This window comes from Mus musculus, chromosome 9 (genome assembly GCF_000001635.26).
Source record: "Mus musculus strain C57BL/6J chromosome 9, GRCm38.p6 C57BL/6J".
Lineage (NCBI taxonomy): Eukaryota > Metazoa > Chordata > Mammalia > Rodentia > Muridae > Mus > Mus musculus.
The window spans coordinates 8,221,513-8,242,888 of record NC_000075.6 but is presented as its reverse complement, the minus strand read 5'-3'; the positions used below and the strand labels follow the sequence as shown (position 1 = coordinate 8,242,888).

The 21,376-nt window shown below is 41.2% G+C and overlaps 1 pseudogene across 1 annotated transcript; it reads right to left on the bottom strand.

The window, feature by feature from the left end:
* Positions 1-901: 901 nt before the first annotated feature.
* On the bottom strand, positions 902-21,000 carry 1700128F08Rik (RIKEN cDNA 1700128F08 gene; annotated as a pseudogene). The gene is made up of 3 exons (NR_033618.2): positions 20,718-21,000; positions 17,541-17,647; positions 902-1,621 (listed from the first exon to the last, which is right to left on the bottom strand). The product of NR_033618.2 is annotated as an RIKEN cDNA 1700128F08 gene (transcript).
* Positions 21,001-21,376: the final 376 nt, after the last annotated feature.

Below are 21,376 nucleotides of genomic sequence, written 5' to 3'. Positions count from 1 at the left end.
CATTCTATAAAGCCACAGTTATGCTGAGTATTCTCCTTGGACATGGAATGGTTTCTGTCTAATCAGGAACTTTTCACAGTTTCTTTTCATAGAGGACTTCATAAGAAATTTTTTTCCTACTTCTATCATGTTTAATGTTTCAAATAGATTTTTAAAAAGTGGAAAAAAAACAAAAAATAGATTATCATTTTGGAAAATATGTATGTGAACAAATATGAGACCACAGTTATAAACTAAATACTAAACTATAATCTCATTATCAGAGCTTCATAGTTGTTAAATATATTAGTCATCTAGATATGCTACAATAAGCTGATGTATGTTTTGCAATAAAATCTTTGAGCAGCTATAAAATCAAGACTTTTTTAGTCTATAAAATATAAATGAGAGAGCTCAGTCCTTAAAACACCACTGGAGTCCCGTTGCCTTGAACATACCTCCTCAAAACTACCACACTACCTGGATCTAGTTGCAAACCATCCATACTGTCAGACTTAATTACTAAGCAATCATAGATCCTCAGGTCGGCTAGACAGAGTCAATGTTTGACAAGGATCTCTAAATTGTAAAAATGTTATTTCTGCCACTGTTGCTTTATTCCAGGACTTTCTTGCTCATTAAATATTTTTCACTTAGCATAATCACGAAAATCATCTTTAAAAATTACAAAAATGATTCTCATTATTCTAGAGTACCTTTTAAAGAATGTAAACTGGAAACAATTACAGAGCTATTTGAAGAGACTCTAATGGAGACATGATCTTCTGTTCTTAAAACAAAGCAATGAAAGACAGTTTCCTACTGAGAAATAAAAAACTAAGTAGATTGCCATAGAAGATCCTACAAACAGAAGTAACAACTTTTTATTTACTTTTAAAGTTTAATGATTCATTTGCTATGTAACTATGAGTGCCATTTAATTTTTATGTTTGAATGTGATTAAATTTCATCCTTGCTTTTGAGTGCTCAAATTAATTTATACAATTAATTTGATTTTAAAAGAAAAAAACTGTTGGGTCTTGGATCCCTCAGTAACTAGTCTTCGAAGGTGAGAGTGCAGACTACAGAAGCTACACAGCTTCTAGGAACAGGCAGAAGCAACACAGCTTCTGGGACAGACCTGGTTTCAGGCTCGAGACATCCCAGCACCTTCCCTGCCAGAGGAGAGATGTCTGCCCTGGAGGGCTCTACTGCGGAGCACCTGGGGGAGCCATATTGGGTCCTGGATCCCTCAGAGACTAGTCTGCACAGGTGAGAATGCTGACTAAGGAAGCTACACAGCTTCTGGGACAGGCCCACTTTCAGGCTATCATCTTCAATCAGTAGGCAGGTCTGAATGATACATATCTGTGCACCTTTCCTCCAAGAGGAGAGCTTGCCTGCAGAGAGTACTCTGATCACTGAAACTCCGGAGAGAGCTACACTCCCAGGTCTGCTGACAGAGGCTAACAGAATCACAGGAGGAACAAGCTCTAACCAGAGACAACTATAACAACTAACTCCAGATAATACCAGATGGCGAAAGGCAAACGTAAGAATCTTACTAACAGAAACCAAGACCACTCACCATGATCAGAACTCAGCACTCCCACCTCAGCCAGTCCTAGATACTCCAACACACCTGAAATGAAAGACTTCGATTTAAAATCATATCTCTTGATGCTGGTAGAGGACATCAAGACAGACTTTAATAATTCACTTAAATAAATACAAGAAAACACTACTAAAGAGGTAGAAGTCCTTAAAGAAATACCCAAAAACACAACCAAACAGGTAATGGAATTGAAAAAAACTGTACAGGACCTAAAAAGGGAAGTAGACACAATAAAGAAAACACAAAGAAAGACAACACCGGAGATAGAGACCCTAGAAAAGAAATCTAGAACCATACACGCAAGCATCAGCAACAGAATACAACAGATGGAAGAGAGAATCTCAGGTGCAGAAGATTCCATAGAGAATATGGATACAACAATCAAAGAAAATGCAAAATGAGAAAAAATCCTAACTCAAAACATCCAGGACACAATGAGAAGACCAAACCTACGGATAATAGGAGTAGGTGAGAAGGAAGATTCTCAATTTAAAGGGCCAGCAAATATCTTCAACAAAATTATAGAAGAAAACTTCCCATACCTAAAGAAAGAGATGCCCATGAACATACAAAAAGCCTACAGAACTCCAAATAGACTGGACCAGAAAAGAAATTCCTCCCAACACATAATAATCAGAACAACAAATGCATTAAATAAAGATAGAATATTAAAAGCAGTAAGGGGAAAAGTTCAACTAACATATAAAGGCAGGCCTATTAAAATTACACCAGACTTCTCACCAGAGACTATGAAAGATCGGGGACAGACGTTATGCAGAACCTAAGAGAACACAGATGCCAGCCCAGGCTACTATACCCAGCAAAACTCTGAATTACCAAAGATGGAGAAACCAAAGTATTCCATGATAAAAACAAATTCACAAAATATCTTTTTACGAATCCAACCCTTCAAAGGATAATAAAGGCAAAACACCAACACAAGGACAGAAACTACACCCTAGAAAAAGCAAGAAAGTAATCCTTCAACAAACCTAAAAGAAGACAGCCGCAAGAACAGAATCCCAACTTTAACAACAAAAATAACAGGAAGCAACAATTACTTTTCTTTAATTTCTCTTAATATCAATAGACTCAATTCCACAAAAGACAGACTGATAGACTGGCTACACAAACAGGACCCAACCTTTTTTTGCTTATAGGAAAACCACCTCAGGGAAAAGGACAGACACTACCTCAGAGTGAAAGGCTGGAAAACAATTTTCCAAGCAAATGGTCCAAAGAAACAAGCTGGAGTAGCCATTCTTATATAAAATAAAATTGATTTCTAACCCAAAGTTATCAAAAAAGACAAGGAGGGGCACTTCATACTCATCAAAGGTAAAGTCTACCAAGATGAACTCTCAATTCTGAATATCTATGCTCCAAATGCAAGGGCAGCTACATTTATTAAAGAACTTTAGTAACGCTCAAAGCACACATTGCATCTCACACAATAATAGTGGGAGACTTCAACACCCCACTCTCACCAATGGACAGATCCTGGAAAGAGAAACTAAACAGAGACACATGGACACTAACAGAAGTTATGAAACAAATGGATTTAATTGATATCTACAGAACATTTTATCCTAAAACAAAAGGATATATCTTCTTCTCAGTGCCACATGCTACCTCCTCCAAAATTGACCATATCATTGGTCGCAAAACAGGACTCAACAGATACAAAAATATTGAAATTATTCCATGAATCCTATCTGATCACCACGGACTAAGGCTGATCTTCAATAACAACATAAATAATAGAAAGCGAACATCCACGTGGAAACTGAACAACATTCTACTCAATGATTCCTTGGTCAAGGATGAAATAAAGAAAGAAATTAAAGACTTTTTAGAGTTTAATGAAAATGAAGCCACAACATACCCAAAATAATGGGACACTATGAAGGCATTTCTAAGAGGGAAACTCATACCTCTGAGTGCCTGCAAAAAGAAACTAGAGAGTTAACACACTGTAGCAGACTGACAGCACACCAAGAAGCTCTAGAACTAAAGGAAGCAAATTCACCCAAGAGGAGTAGATGGCAGGAAATAATCAAACTCAGGGCTAAAATCAACTAACTGGAAACAAAAAGTACTATTCAAATAATCAACCAAACGAGGAGCTGGTTCTTTGAGAAAATCAACGAGATAGACAAACCCTGAGCCAGACTAACTAGAGGGCACAGGACAAGATTAACGATCTAAACAGTCCCATATTCCCTAAAGAAATAGAAACAGTCATTAATAGTTTCCCAACCAGAAAAAGTCTAGGGCCAGATGAGTTTAGTGCAGTGTTCTTTCAGACTTTCAAAGAAGACTTAATTCCAGTTCTTCTCAAATTATTATATAAAATAGAAACAGAACATACTCTACCCAATTCATTTAATGAAGCCACAATTACTCTGATAACTAAACCACACAAAGACCCAACAAAGAAAGGAACTTCAGACCAATTTCCCTTATGAATATCAATGCCAAAATACTCAGTAACATTCATGCAAACAAAATCCAAGAACACATCAAAACGATCATCCATCATGACCAAGTAGTCTTCATCCCAGGGTTGCAGGGATGGTTTAATATATGGAAATCCAGTAACATAATCCAGTTTATAAACAAACTCAAAGACAAAAACCACATGATCATCTCCTTAGATGCTGAGAAAGCGTTCGAAAAAAATCCAACACCCATTCATGATAAAAGTCTTGGAAAGATCAGGAAATCAAGGCCCATCCCTAAATATAATAAAAGCAATATAGAGCAAACCAGTAGCCAACATCAAACTAAATGAAGAGAAACTCGAAGCAATCCCACTAAAATCAGGGACTAGACATGGCTGCCCACTGTTTCTCTACCTATTCAATATAGTACTTGATGTCCTAGCCAGAGCAATTGACAACAAAAGATCAATGGGATACAAATTGGAAAGAAAGAAGTCAAAATATCACTATTTGCAGATGATATGATAGTATATATATGTGTGTGACCCTAAAAATTCCACCAGAGAACTCCTAAACCTGATAAACAGCTTCAGTGCAGTAGCTGGATATAAAATTAACTGAAACAAATCAAGTGGCCTTTCTCTATACAAAGGATAAAGAGGCTGAGAAAGAAATTAGGGAAACAACACCCTTCACAATAGTCACAAATACTATATAATACCTTGGTGTGACTCTAACTAAGGAAGTGAAAAATCTGTATGATAAGAACTTCAAGTCTCTGAAGAAAGAAGTCAAAAAAGATCTCAGAAGATGGAAAGATCTCCCATGCTCATAGATTTCCAGGATTACTATAGTAAAAATGGCTATCTTGCGGAAAGCAACCTACAGGTTCATTGCAATCCCCATCAAAATTCCAACTCAATTCTTCAACCAGTTAGAAAGGGCAATTTGCAAATTCATTTCGAATAACAAAAACCCTAGGATAGCAAAACCTATTCTTAAAAATAAAGAAACCTCTGGTGGAATCACCATGCCTGACCTCAAGCTGTACTACAGAGCAATTGTGATAAAAACTGCATGGTACTTGTACCTCGACAGACAGGTAGATCAACGGAATAGAATTGAATACCCAGAAATGATCCCACACACCTATGGTCATTTGATATTTGACAAGGGAGCTAAAACCATCCAGAGGAAAAAGGACAGCATTTTCAACAAATAGTGCTGGCACAACTGGTGGTTATCATGTAGAAGAATGCGAATTGATCCATTCTTATCTCCTTGTACAAAGCTCAAGTCTAAGTGGATCAAAAACCTCCACATAAGACAAGACACTAGAGGACTCGAGCCCCGGGATACCTTGCCAGCAGAGTCTTGCCCAACACCCGCAAGGGCCCACACGGGACTCCCCACGGGATCCTAAGACCTCTGGTGAGTGGAACACAGCGCCTGCCCCAATCCAATCGAGCGGAACCTGAGACTGCGGTACATAGGGAAGCAGGCTACCTGGGCTTGATCTGGGGCACAAACCCCTTCCGCTCCACTCGAGCCCCGGGCTACCTTGCCAGCTGAGTCGCCTGACACCCGCAAGGGCCCACACAGGATTCCACACGGGATCCTAAGACCTCTAGTGAGTGGAACACAACTTCTGCCAGGAGTCTGGTTCGAACACCAGATATCTGGGTACCTTCCCTGCAAGAAGAGAGCTTGCCTGCAGAGAATACTCTGCCCACTGAAACTAAGGAGAATGCTACCCTCCAGGTCTGCTTTTAGAGGCTAACAGAGTCACCTGAAGAACAAGCTCTTAACAGTGACAACTAAAACAGCTAGCTTCAGAGATTACCAGATGGCGAAAGGCAAACGTAAGAATCCTACTAACAGAAATCAAGACCACTCACCATCATCAGAACGCAGCACTCCCACCCCACCTAGTCCTGGGCACCCCAACACAACCGAAAATCTAGACCCAGATTTAAAAACCTTTCTCATGATGATGATAGAGGACATCAAGAAGGACTTTCATAAGTCACTTAAAGAATTACAGGAGAGCACTGCTAAAGAGTTACAGGCCCTTAAAGAAAAGCAGGAAAACACAGCCAAACAGGTAGAAATCATTAAAGAAAAACAGGAAAACACATCCAAACAGGTGATGGAAATGAACAAAACCATACTAGAACTAAAAGGGGAAGTAGACACAATAAAGAAAACCCAAAGCGAGGCAACGCTGGAGATAGAAACCCTAGGAAAGAGATCTGGAACCATAGATGCGAGCATCAGCAACAGAATACAAGAAATGGAAGAGAGAATCTCAGGTGCAGAAGATTCCATAGAGAACATCGACACAACAGTCAAAGAAAATACAAAATGCAAAAGGATCCTAACTCAAAACATCCAGGTAATCCAGGACACATTGAGAAGACCAAACCTACGGATAATAGGAATTGATGAGAATGAAGATTTTCAACTTAAAGGGCCAGCTAATATCTTCAACAAAATAATAGAAGAAAACTTCCCAAACATAAAAAAAGAGATGCCCATGATCATACAAGAAGCCTACAGAACTCCAAATAGACTGGACCAGAAAAGAAATTCCTCCCAACACACAATAATCAGAACAACAAATGCACTAAATAAAGATAGGATATTAAAAGCAGTAAGGGAGAAAGGTCAAGTAACATATAAAGGAAGGCCTATCAGAATTACACCAGACTTTTCACCAGAGACTATGAAAGCCAGAAGAGCCTGGACAGATGTTATACAGACACTAAGAGAACACAAATGCCAGCCCAGGCTACTATACCCGGCCAAACTCTCAATTACCATAGATGGAGAAACCAAAGTATTCCACGACAAAACAAATTCACACAATATCTTTCCACGAATCCAGCCCTTCAAAGGATAATAACAGAAAAGAAGCAATACAAGGACGGAAATCACGCCCTAGAACAACCAAGAAAGTAATCATTCAACAAACCAAAAAGAAGACAGCCACAAGAACAGAATGCCAACTCTAACAACAAAAATAAAAGGAAGCAACAATTACTTTTCCTTAATATCTCTTAATATCAATGGACTCAATTCCCCAATAAAAAGACATAGACTAACAGACTGGCTACACAAACAGGACCCAACATTCTGCTGCTTACAGGAAACCCATCTCAGGGAAAAAGACAGACACTACCTCAGAGTGAAAGGCTGGAAAACAATTTTCCAAGCAAATGGACTGAAGAAACAAGCTGGAGTAGCCATTTTAATATCGGATAAAATCGACTTCCAACCCAAAGTTATCAAAAAAGACAAGGAGGGACACTTCATACTCATCAAAGGTAAAATCCTCCAAGAGGAACTCTCAATTCTGAATATCTACGCACCAAATGCAAGGGCAGCCACATTCATTAGAGACACTTTAGTAAAGCTCAAAGCATACATTGCACCTCACACAATAATAGTGGGAGACTTCAACACACCACTTTCTTCAAAGGACAGATCGTGGAAACAGAAACTAAACAGGGACACAGTGAAACTAACAGAAGTTATGAAACAAATGGACCTGACAGATATCTACAGAACATTTTATCCTAAAACAAAAGGATATACCTTCTTCTCAGCACCTCACGGGACCTTCTCCAAAATTGACCATATAATTGGTCACAAAACAGGCCTCAATAGATACAAAAATATTGAAATTGTCCCATGTATCCTATCAGACCACCATGGCCTAAGACTGATCTTCAATAACAACATAAATAATGGAAAGCCAACATTCACGTGGAAACTGAATAACACTCTTCTCAATGATACCTTGGTCAAGGAAGGAATAAAGAAAGAAATTAAAGACTTTTTAGAGTTTAATGAAAATGAAGCCACAACGTACCCAAACCTATGGGACACAATGAAAGCATTTCTAAGAGGGAAACTCATAGCTCTGAGTGCCTCCAAGAAGAAACGGGAGACAGCACATACTAGCAGCTTGACAACACATCTAAAAGCCGTAGAAAAAAAGGAAGCAAATTCACCCAAGAGGAGTAGACGGCAGGAAATAATCAAACTCAGAGGTGAAATCAACCAAGTGGAAACAAGAAGAACTATTCAAAGAATTAACCGAACGAGGAGTTGGTTCTTTGAGAAAATCAACAAGATAGATAAACCGTTAGCTAGACTCACTAAAGGACACAGGGACAAAATCCTAATTAACAATATCAGAAATGAAAAGGGAGACATAACAACAGATCCTGAAGAAATAGAAAACACCATCAGATCCTTCTACAAAAGGCTATACTCAACAAAACTGGAAAACCTGGACGAAATGGACAAATTTCTGGACAGATACCAGGTACCAAAGTTGAATCAGGATCAAGTTGACCATCTAAACAGTCCCATATCACCTAAAGAAATAGAAGCAGTTATTAATAGTCTCCCAACCAAAAAAAGCCCAGGACCAGATGGGTTTAGTGCAGAGTTCTATCAGACCTTCAAAGAAGATCTAATCCCAGTTCTGCACAAACTATTTCACAAAATAGAAGTAGAAGGTACTCTACCCAACTCATTTTATGAAGCCACTATTACTCTGATACCTAAACCACAGAAAGACCCAACAAAGATAGAGAACTTCAGACCAATTTCTCTTATGAATATCGATGCAAAAATCCTCAATATAATTCTCGCTAACCGAATCCAAGAACACATTAAAGCAATCATCCATCCTGACCAAGTAGGTTTTATTCCAGGGATGCAGGGATGGTTTAATATACGAAAATCCATCAATGTAATCCATTATATAAACAAACTCAAAGACAAAAACCACATGATCATCTCGTTAGATGCAGAAAAAGCATTTGACAAGATCCAACACCCATTCATGATAAAAGTGTTGGAAAGATCAGGAATTCAAGGCCCATACCTAAACATGATAAAAGCAATCTACAGCAAACCAGTAGCCAACATCAGAGTAAATGGAGAGAAGCTGGAAGCAATCCCACTAAAATCAGGGACTAGACAAGGCTGCCCACTTTCTCCCTACCTTTTCAACATAGTACTTGAAGTATTAGCCAGAGCAATTCGACCACAAAAGGAGATCAAGGGGATACAAATTGGAAAAGAGGAAGTCAAAATATCACTTTTTGCAGATGATATGATAGTATATATAAGTGACCCTAAAAATTCTACCAGAGAACTCCTAAACCTGACAAACACCTTCGTTGAAGTAGCTGGATATAAAATAAACTCAAACAAGTCAATGGCCTTTCTCTATACAAAGAATAAACAGGCTGAGAAAGAAATTAGGGAAACAACACCCTTCTCAATAGTCACAAATAATATAAAATATCTTGGCGTGACTCTAACTAAGGAAGTGAAAGATCTGTATGATAAAAACTTCAAATCTCTGAAGAAAGAAATTAAGGAAGATCTCAGAAGATGGAAAGATCTCCCATGCTCATGGATTGGCAGGATCAACATTGTAAAAATGGCTATCTTGCCAAAAGCAATCTACAGATTCAATGCAATCCCCATCAAAATTCCAACTCAATTCTTCAACGAATTGGAAGGAGCAATTTGCAAATTTGTCTGGAATAACAAAAAACCTAGGATAGCAAAAAGTCTTCTCAAGGATAAAAGAACTTCTGACGGAATCACCATGCCAGACCTAAAGCTTTACTACAGAGCAATTGTGATAAAAACTGCATGGTACTGGTATAGAGACAGACAAGTAGACCAATGGAATAGAATTGAAGACCCAGAAATGAACCCACACACCTATGGTCACTTGATCTTCAACAAGGGAGCTAAAACCATCCAGTGGAAGAAAGACAGCATTTTCAACAATTGGTGCTGGCACAACTGGTTGTTATCGTGTAGAAGAATGCGAATCGATCCATACTTATCTCCTTGTACTAAGGTCAAATCTAAGTGGATCAAGGAACTTCACATAAAACCAGAGACACTGAAACTTATAGAGGAGAAAGTGGGGAAAAGCCTTGAAGATATGGGCACAGGGGAAAAATTCCTGAACAGAACAGCAATGGCTTGTGCTGTAAGATTGAGAATTGACAAATGGGACCTAATGAAACTCCAAAGTTTCTGCAAGGCAAAAGACACCGTCAATAAGACAAAAAGACCACCAACAGATTGGGAAAGGATCTTTACCTTTCCTAAATCATAGGGGACTAACTTCCAACATATATAAAGAACTCAAGAAGGTGGACTTCAGAAAATCAAATAAACCCATTAAAAAATGGGGCTCAGAACTGAACAAAGAATTCTCACCTGAGGAATACCGAATGGCAGAGAAGCACCTGAAAAAATGTTCAACATCCTTAATCATCAGGGAAATGCAAATCAAAACAACCCTGAGATTCCACCTCACACCAGTCAGAATGGCTAAGATCAAAAATTCAGGTGACAGCAGATGCTGGCGTGGATGTGGAGAAAGAGGAACACTCCTCCATTGTTGGTGGGAGTGCAGGCTTGTACAACCACTCTGGAAATCAGTCTGGCGGTTCCTCAGAAAATTGGACATAGTACTACCGGAGGATCCAGCAATACCTCTCCTGGGCATATATCCAGAAGATGCCCCAACTGGTAAGAAGGACACATGCTCCACTATGTTCATAGCAGCCTTATTTATAATAGCCAGAAGCTGGAAAGAACCTAGATGCCCCTCAACAGAGGAATGGATACAGAAAATGTGGTACATCTACACAATGGAGTACTACTCAGCTATTAAAAAGAATGAATTTATGAAATTCCTAGCCAAATGGATGGACCTGGAGGGCATCATCCTGAGTGAGGTAACACATTCACAAAGAAACTCACACAATATGTACTCACTGATAAGTGGATATTAGCCCCAAACCTAGGATACCCAAGATATAATTTGCTAAACACATGAAACTCAAGAAGAATGAAGACTGAAGTGTGGACACTATGCCCCTCCTTAGATTTGGGAACAAAACACCCATGGAAGGAGTTACAGAGACAAAGTTTGGAGCTGAGATGAAAGGATGGACCATGTAGAGACTGCCATATCCAGGGATCCACCCCATAATCAGCATCCAAACGCTGACACCATTGCATACACTAGCAAGATTTTATCGAAAGGACCCAGATGTAGCTGTCTCTTGTGAGACTATGCCGGGGCCTAGCAAACACAGAAGTGGATGCTCACAGTCAGCTAATGGATGGATCATAGGGCTCCCAATGGAGGAGCTAGAGAAAGTAGCCAAGGAGCTAAAGGGATCTGCAACCCTATAGGTGGAACAACATTATGAACTAACCAGTACCCCGGAGCTCTTGACTCTAGCTGCATATATATCAAAAGATGGCCTAGTCGGCCATCACTGGAAAGAGAGGCCCATTGGACTTGCAAACTTTATATGCCCCAGTACAGGGGAACACCAGGGCCAAAAAGGGGGAGTGGGTGGGCAGGGGAGTGGGGGTGGGTGGATATGGGGGACTTTTGGTATAGCATTGGAAATGTAAATGAGCTAAATACCTAATAAAAAATGGAAAAAAAAAAGAAAAAAAAAGACCAGACACTAGAATTTATAGAGGAGAAAGTGGGAGAAAGTCTCAAAGATATGGGCACAAGGGAAAATTGAGGGAAAAAATTTGAGGAAAAAATTCCTGAACAGTACAGGGTTGGCTTGTGCTGTAAGTTCGGGAATCGACAAATGGGACCTCATAAAATTGCAAAGCTTCTGTAAAACAAAAGACATTCTTAATTAGACAAAAAGGCAACCAAAGACTTGAAAGGACTTTATAAATCTGATAGGGGACTAAAATCCAATACATAAAAAGAACTCAAGAAGATGGACTTCAGAAAACCAAATAACCCCATTAATGAATGGTGTATAGAGCTAAACAAAAATTCTCAACCGGGGAATACCTAATGGCTGAGAAGCACCTAAAGAAATCTTCAAAATCCTTAATAATCAGGAAAATACAAATCATAACAACCCTGAGATTCCACCTCACACCAGTCAAAATGGCTAAGATCAAAAATTCAGGTGACAGCAGATGCTGACTAGGATGTATAGAAACACTCCTCCATTGCTGTAGGATTGCAAGCTGGTACTACCACTCTGGAAATCAGTTTGGCGGTTCCTCAGAAAATTGGACATAGTTCTCCCAGAAGATCCAGCAATACCTCTCCTGGGCACATACCCAGAAGATGTTCCAACTGGTAATAAGAACACATGCTCCACTATGTTCATAGCAGCCTTATTTAGAATAGCCAGAAGCTGGAAAGAACCCAGATGTCCCTCAACAGAAGAATGGATACAGAAAATATGGTATATTTACACAATGGAGTACTACTTAGGAATTAAAAATAGTGAATATATGAAATTCTTAGGCAAATGGATGGATCTGGATGATATCCTGAATGAGGTACCCCAATCACAAAAGAATACACATGATATTCACTCACTGATAAGTAGATATTAGCCCAGAAACTTAGAATAGCCAAGATAGAATTTGCAAAACACAGGAAACTCAGGAAGAAGAAAGAGCAAAGTACGGTAACTTTGTTTCTTCTTAGAATGGGGAACAAAATACCCGTGGAAGGAGTTACAGAGACAAAGTTTAGATCTGAGACAGAATTAAGGACCATCCAGAGACTGCCCCACCTGGGGATCCATCCCATAAACTACCACCAAACTCAGACTCTATGGCAGATTCCAGCAAAATTTTGCTGACAGGACCCTGATATAGCTGTCTCTTGTAAGGCTTTGCCAATTCCTGGCAAATACAGAAGTGGATGCTCACAGTCATTTATTGGATGGGACACAGAGCCTCCAGTGAAGGACCTAGAGAAAGTACCCAAGGAGCTAAAGGTGTCTACAACCCTATAGGAAGAACAACAATATGAACTAATCAGTACCCCCTAGAGCTAGTGTCTCTAGTTGCACATATAGCAGAGGATGGCCTAGTTGACCTCAATGGGAGGAGAGGCCCTTGGTCTTGTGAACATTATGCCCCAGTACAGGGGAATGCCAGGGCTAGGAAGTGGTAGTGTGTGGGCTGGGGAGCAGGGCAGGGAGAAGGTATAGGGGACTTTCGGGATAGCATTTGAAATGTAAATGAAAAAAAATGTCTAATAAATTAGTAATTTTTTTAAAAGGCCACTAACAGATTGGGAAAGGATCTTTACCAATCCTAAATCCAACTGGGGACTAATATCCAATATATATAAAAAACTCAAAAAGTTAGACTCCAGAAAACCAAATAACGCTACTAAAAATTGGGTTACAGAGCTAAACAAAGAATTCTCAACTGAGGAATAATACCGAATGGCTGAGAAGCACCTAAAAAAATGTTCAATATCCTTAATCATCAGGGAAATGAAAATCAAAACAACCCTGAGATTCACCTCAAACCAGTCAGAATGGCAACCTACTCTTAAGAGTAGTTTGTTACCCAATGGTGGTGGGTCACACCTTTAATCCCAGCACTAGAAAGGCAGGGGCTGTTGGATCTCTATGAGTTCTAGGACAGCCAGGGCTACACAGGTAAACCCTGTATTAAAAAAAAAAAAAAAAAAACGAAAGAGTATTTTGTTTCCCAGGGGAGAGTCTTTTAAAGAAAACTAAATTTTCATTTGCATGTGGTTATTACTTGAAGATAGCTTCAGAGTTGTAGATGGAGGCATGTGTCCACTTCTCCTTTCAACTCTAGGACCCCATCTGCTGTAGACTTGTGCAGGACCTATACATGCTAGCTACTTCAGATTCTGTGATTTCATTTGAGCTTTGACCCTGTTGTATTTAGATGGCTTTGTTTTCTTGGTGCCCTCCATCCCCTCTGGCTTTTATACCCTTTCCTCCTCCTCTTCCACGGGGTTGCCTAAGCTCTAAGGGGTGAGATTTGATGGATACATTTCATTTAGAGCTGAGCGTTCCAAGGTCTTTCACTCTGTATATTGTCTGGTTGTGGGTTTCTCTGAATCTCTTCCCATCTACTACAGAAGGAAACTTCCCTGATGATGGCTGAGCAAGACACTGATCTATGAGTATAGCAGAAAATCATTTTATTGCTAGTTTTGGTTTTGGTTTATTTTATTTAACAGTAATATTTGAGTTTACCTTGGGTCTCTGAGCTATCTAGTCTCAGGTTCTTAGTCACCCAATCAGTGTCAAGCATGGGTTCCATCTCATGGAGTGGTCCTTAAATCAAATCAGATTTTTGGTTCGTTACTCCCACAAGCTATGTGCCACCATTGCATTAGCATATCTTGCAGTCAGGACACCTTTGTCAAAGGTTTGTTCTCCTTTGGTAGCCTGCAGAACACCCTCTGGTACCAAAAACACTTGCCTAGAGATGCAGGAATTGTTAAACATATGTAAATTAATAAGTAGTATTGCAGGTATAACTGCTGTGCTACATATCAGTAGGTAGCAGAAAGGGAAAAGCAATGTCTACACTCAGTACTCTGACCTGTCAACATCTGAGCAGTCTGAGATGACCACCAGTCCTGCACCAGGCAGGTCCAAACAGGCTTCCAGGATGGGGAGTAAGCTGGAGACTAGAAGAACCCTGCTTGGGACTGTAGGACCCACTCAAGTTGGCCAGGTAAGGAGGGAGCCCAAGACAACCACCAGACTGGTACCATGGGGTCCAGACAGGGAGCTACTCTGAGATGACCAGCACTTCAGTTCTGTGCAAACATGGGTGGGCAGATAAGGCATGAGTGGGACATAACACTCCTGAGACCACTCCTGAGATGACCCCAGACACCTGGGCACCACTAAGAGGAGCAAGTAGTGGTAGAGAAAAACATAATAAAGAGAGGCAGAACTGGAAACCTGAGGGTAGTAAGGAACAGTCTAATGTGAGTAGCCAGTAATGCCACCTGGGACCACATATGGGCTCATGGCCCTGAAGCACCTGCCTGTTCCCACCAAAGGCCAGCCAGATGTCCCTGGCCTAAGCTGATACCCAGAGACATATTGACATTTGAGGAATGTGCAGAACTGGTCCCACCTCTCACCAGGGTGTCTTAGTCAGGGTTTCTATTCCTGCACAAACATCATGAGCAAGAAGCAAATTGGGGAGGAAAGGGTTTATTCAGCTTACACTTTCCATGTTGCTGTTAAGCACCAAAGGAAGTCAGTACTAGAACTCAAGCAGGACCTGATGCAGAGGCCATGGAGGGATGTTTCTTACTGGTTTGCTTCCCCTGGCTTGCTCAGCTTGCTTTCTTATAGAACCCAAAACTATCAGCCCAGAGATGGTACCACCCATAAGGAACGCTCCCCCCATTGATCACTAATTGAAAAAAAAATGTCTAACAGCCAGATCTCATGGAGGCATTTCCTCACCTGAAGCTCCATTCTCTGGGATAACTCCAGCTTGTATCAAATTAACACACAAAACCAGCCAGTACACCAGAGCATCTTGGGGCAGTTGTTCCTGAAGGCATGATAGCAGGAGAGCTGACCCTATCCCGAGCTAGCCACAGTACACAGGAGAGCAGTTTCCACACATTCATTATGAGAGTTGCAGATAAGCCAACCTAAGGATGTGAGCATTGCCACTCATCTCCCATATGTGGCATAGACAAGAGATGCCCTGTCCCGCTCCTGCCAATCTATACCTGCAGTGGGAGAGAGACCTGGTACTGGGGTCCTGAGAGCAGAAAAAGTGGCCCTAACCCTCTCTTGGGCAGCACAGTAGAGCTGGCCCTGGACATGGGAATTTCAGGAGAGCTAGCCCAGAGAAAATAAGCATGGGAGAGTGGACCCTGCCTCCTGTCTACTATGCAGCGGCATCAGCAAAGGAGGGATAACCTCCCCTCTCTTTTGCTCTCACCAGTGATGGTAAGCAAGAGAGTTGGCCCCATTTGGGTCATGAGAGCAGGAGAACTGACCCTGTCCCTGACCACAAGTGTCCAGTTCTAAAAGCTAGCAGCTGCTTACCAAAGTCCCTGAGAATGCTTTAACTGCCTTGACAAAGCATAGAAATACCATCCTGACAATTAAAAGAGTATTTTGAAGCTTATAAATAAATTAGTAATACTTATAGACTATATCTAAATTGTCACAAATGTAGAATGTGCATATGCAGTTTAGTTCAATTTTAATCAGTTGTATGTTAGAAATATGAGTGTTTTTAAGTTACAATTTTCATTATACTACTGGAAAGTCATGTGAACAAAACTGAATTTAACCTATGGTGTTAAGGATTTCCAGCTGGTGTGAATTATGTCCCATTCCCAGCAACATTAAGACTATGGTGCCATCTGCTGGTAAAGCTTTTAGGAACCTCATATAGTGTCATGTTTATTTTCTTTTAAATTAAACTTTTTGCTACTAATTTCAATGATGCACATTTCACTTTTTTTTATTGTTTAGTTTATTTTAAAACAGAGCCTCACATGGCCTAGGCAGCCATAGATGAAGATGACGTTGAATTCCTGATTCTCCTGCCTGAACCACCCCAGTGTTGATGTTAGAGGATTACTCCATCAGAGAAACCAGAAACAGACTGATCAATCAATTGACTGGTTGACTGAATTTTACTGTACTGGGGATTGAGACAAAGGCCTCCCTACTTACTAGACAAGCACTCTACTGCTGAACTGTATTCCCAGTTAATCATATTTCAATTTAAAATTTTTAAACTCATAAAACAAAAATACCTAACCATTACATAATTCTAGAACAGTGTTAAAGCCTGTGACAAATAGGCTTTATGGAAATGCCTGTCCTAGGACTCTGTAAGGAAGATTATTCTTTCATGAAGTCCTTGAAGACAAAGACAAGCAAACTCAGCTTTTTTGAGAACCTTAAACTTACAGCAGTGACATAAAAACAACTGTTTTACCTAGAAAAAAGAGGTAGACACAAAAATCATTTTAATATATGTATGTATATTAATGTACAATTATATACATATGTACATAGAAGAAATGTTTGGAAGTTGCTTACATTAGTAAAAACAGAGCACTCTACCCTTTTTGGTGTGGTTCAGATCTCATTCCTCAGAAACAAATAAACAGAATCTACAGAACTCAACACATGTCCTGACTTCCAAACCACGTGGAAGTTCTTGCAGATGTTTCTAGCATGGGTATCAGTGCAGCCACACTTACACTAGACTGCATCACCTGCTGTAGCTCCAGTGCAAGGCTGGAAAGGGTTTACTAACCTCAGACCTGAAGCATGGAAATGGGTTTGTGACTATTGCCAGTGTTTAGATATATGTTCAAAAGACAAATTTATAAATGCTGGTTAATAGAAATGTTACAGCTAATTAGCATAAATTTAATAAAGACAAAACATCAATAGGCAATGTGCTAAGAAGTGTTACTTCATGGGCTGTATTTTTCTTTTTTGATGTTTTTATTATTTTAATGTGTGTGTGTGTGTGTGTGTGTGTGTGTGTGTGTGTGTGTGTGTGTGTGTGTGTGTGATGTGTGTGTGCATATGCGCACATGTGCACTTGTCACAGGGTGCATGTAGAGGTTGCAGGGCAACTTTCAGGAATCAATTCTTTTCTCCTACCTTGTTTTGAGGCAAGGATTCTCTTCTTATACCTGCTGGGCTGTAGCTGTACCGTACGCTTCGCGGAAATTCTGTCTTCACCTCTCATATCACCATAAGTTTTGGGACTACAGAGTCACACAGAAAATTAATTAATTAATAACTAAAATAAGTAAATCTGACAAAATTACAGATCTACCACATGATGGCAGAAGAGGAATGTCTGAACTTAGGTTTAAAAAGTGAACATTCGCCGGGCATGGTGGCGCACGCCTTTAATCCTAGCACTCGGGAGGCAGAAGCAGGCGAATTTCTGAGTTCGAGGCCAGCCTGGTCTATAAAGTGAGTTCCAGGACAGCCAGGGCTATACAGAGAAACCTTGTCTCAAAAAAAAAAAAGTGAATATTCATCCAACAAAGGAAGGGTAGGTTGTACGAGCTTGCAATCCCACCAGCAATGGAAGAGTGTTCCTCTTTCTCCACATCCTCGCCAGCATCTGCTGTCAACTAAGTTTTTTATTTTAGCCATTCTGACTGGTGTGAGGTAGAATCTCAGGATTGTTTTGATTTGCATTTCCCTGATGATTAAGGATGTTGAACATTTCTTTAGGTTCTTCTCAACCATTCGATATTCCTAAGTTGAAAATTATTTATTTAGCTCTGTACCCCATTTTTAATGGGGTTTTTAATGAATTAATTAATATCAAGCAATAGTAATATATATTTTGAGCAGGTAAACCAAACAGCAGACCAGGCTAAGGTGGTTCCATGTGAGAGAGGTTTGTTGTGCAGAAGTAAGGGGGTGGCGAAGCGGGTAGAAGGACAGAGAAGAGAAAAAGAGAAAGAGGGAAGAGAGAAGAAAGAGAAGAAAAACAGAAAGAGGAGGGGGTGATCTCCTAATTTATACAGAAAATGACGTCACACCAGTGAGGGTGGGAAGTGAGCCAAGTGGATTGTGGGATTGAGGGTCTTTGGCCTGGCAAGGCAGGTCACATAGTTAGGCTGGGGCTAGGAGTGTCCTGGGACTAACATTCCTCCCTTCTTGTTATTATAAAAAGAAGGGGAGAAAAGAGAGGGAAAACCAATGGTGAAGAGGGAATAAGGGTGTCATGTCTCTCAAACTACTTCCTGCAGTTTAGGGGCATCATCAATTTCAGGGTATGTCTGGCTTTTGCCATTGGAATCCGTTTGGTAATCATCTGAATCAGGCTCTTCTATGGACAGTGGTTCCTTTGTGGGCAGTGGCTGGTAATCCTGTAACAGGAGCTGATTAATAGTTTGGTTAGAAATTTTTTGTACTTGTTGCTGAAGGAATGTAGAGACAAGATTACTAAGACAAGGAGCGAATAATAATGCCAGGAAAATGACCAAGAAAGGTGTTATGAGTGGGAGGATTCACTTCCATATGGGATTTTCAAAAATACCAGAACCAGAAGTCTTACGGTTACTGAAATTTTTTATGTCTGTCTGTAGTTCCTGGATTTTATTTTTTACTATCCCAGATTGGTTGACGTAGAATTCTTCTTGTAGGAATGGGCAAAGATCACCTTCTTTAGCTGCCAGGAGGTCTAGTGCCCGCTGGTTTGGATTTAGGGCAGTTAGCGAAGGATGAAGTATGGTTACTTGGTAGCATCACTGGAGAAGCCTTAACCGACATTTGCGAGCTAGTTCCAGGACAGGAGGTTCGCATAGCCAACAATCTTTAAAGCGCCCAGGTCTGGTAATATTAAGGAGCTGGTAGGCCAAGGTCATGGTCTGAAGCAAAAGGTGGAATGACAAGTTAGTATTATTCATGAGGGGACTGTCAAAAAGGTAAGAACCTTGGAGGAGTGTTTTATTATCTCCTACCTTCCCTATATTTAGAGGTGGGGCGATTGAGACAGCCAGGTGGATATTTTCTCTGGATGTGGATAGTACTTACTGGAGAACTGGGCTGAGTTTTGCGGTAGAGCTTACCAACAATTCCTATTTTCTACCTGGGATCCCATGGGTCTCATATGTAGAAAAAGAGTGTCTTGAGGAATTGATAGAAGAAATGATTAATCCATGTCCCTAGCATGTGTATCTCACAAGACGAGTATGGTCAGCCACCATATTCGTCTGGCCATCTTCTGCAATAATTTTTTTGTCTGGTCAAAGAGAAAACAGGTATAGAGGTCATAATACAAAAGATGGGGTAACAGATACAGGAATGATGGCAATCTGGATCGGTTCCTGGCACCTGGCTATGGAACAGTTTCCTGATCCTATTTGGAAACCCTGCTTGTTATCTGTGGGCGTTTCTCGAACTTCGAATCTCCAGACATAAGGACTACCCTTGATGGAAATGAACAGCAGGGGAAAGATGAAAAGGCCACAACTAATCCAGTGTCTCGTCCAGCGAAGTCTAGTTTGGCTGCCAGAGTGAAGCCTCATTTTCTGGGATGGAAGGCAAGACAGGTGGTCTTGATGTCTTTCGGAGCTTAACATTCTCCTGCCTCCAACTCCCAAGTGCTGGGTTGACAGCATGTGAAAATTTTTCTGTTTCCACATGAGCCATGACTTCTTAGACACTTGTTTCTCCCTCTCATCCTATGTGGCTGTGGTCGGAGCGCTCGCCTGACATGCCGCACTCTCTAGTTCAATCCCCAGTACCGCAAAAGGAACTGCCCCAGCCTGACGGAGGCTGCCTGCTGCTGCCTCTACTTACTTCTGTCCCTCATGTCCCTGGTTTTGGCCCTCTCCTCCCTGAACTTCCTCTCTCTTTCCCAATCATTCTCAGGCCACACCCTGGCCCTCTTTTGCCAGTGCTTCTCTTGACCCCTATCATGGTCCCATTCCCTGGGCCTGGGGTCCCAGTATCTGTCCCTAGATCAAGATTGCTCCCTCCCTTTCCCTTTTCCCTTCTCTATGTGGCTCATTCTTGACAACTGGCAAGTTAATGGGTTTTCGGAAAAGCCAATCTCGCCCACCGAACCTCAGTTGCCCAGATTCCTTTTTCCCATCCAATCCACCAACCAACCGCCGAGGGATCCAGCCACGGAGAGTCCTATCTAGCTCATAGTCCATGAATATCTCATGCTGGTCGATGACCAGGACATCAGCATCTCTGTAGGCCTTCATCAGGGCCCTCTCCTCCTTGTACTCAATGAAGGCGTAGCCCTTGGAGAAGCCTGTCCCCAGGTCTCAAACCAGCTGCAGCCCCTGAATGTCACCATACCGGGAGAACTTCTCTTTGGTCTGCAAGTCCAGTTGTGCCACAAACAGGGTATGGAGGAGGTCTCCAGTGACTCCTTTGTTGGGGACATAGCAGGCCAGCATGGCCCTCCACACAGCTCGGTCATGTGGGTCTTCGTCTGTACCATCGATGCTGCCAGCTTTAAGCGGATCATATTCCTTGGCAATGGGCATCCAGTCACTCATACTCCTAGGTGTAGAGGTCTCAGGAATTTGAGAAACTAGCAAGTGCTCCTTCGGAAAGGAAGAAGGAAGACAAAGCAGCCACTGCCAAACCGTCCCAGGCATGCGCAGTGACGCCGAGGAAGCCCAGGAGGAACTGCCGGCGTGAAGCCGGCTCCTCCGTACCCAGGTTCCAGCTATGCCTGAACAGGGCTGTCCCTAATACTGTCCCACACCCCGCCCCTCACCCCAGCTGCCTGGCCACCCAACCCTCAGTCTCACTCCCACTGCTCGGCCTCCACTGCCTCTGCCAGACTTCAACATGGCATCAGCCACATGCCAAAGTGGCACCCCACCAAGCCTGTTGATCATACAGTTTTTAATCACTATTGCTCTGTAGTATACAGCTTGAAGTCAGGGATGGTGATTCCCCTAGAAGTTCTTTTATTGTTGAAAATGGTTTTCACTATTCTGGGTTTT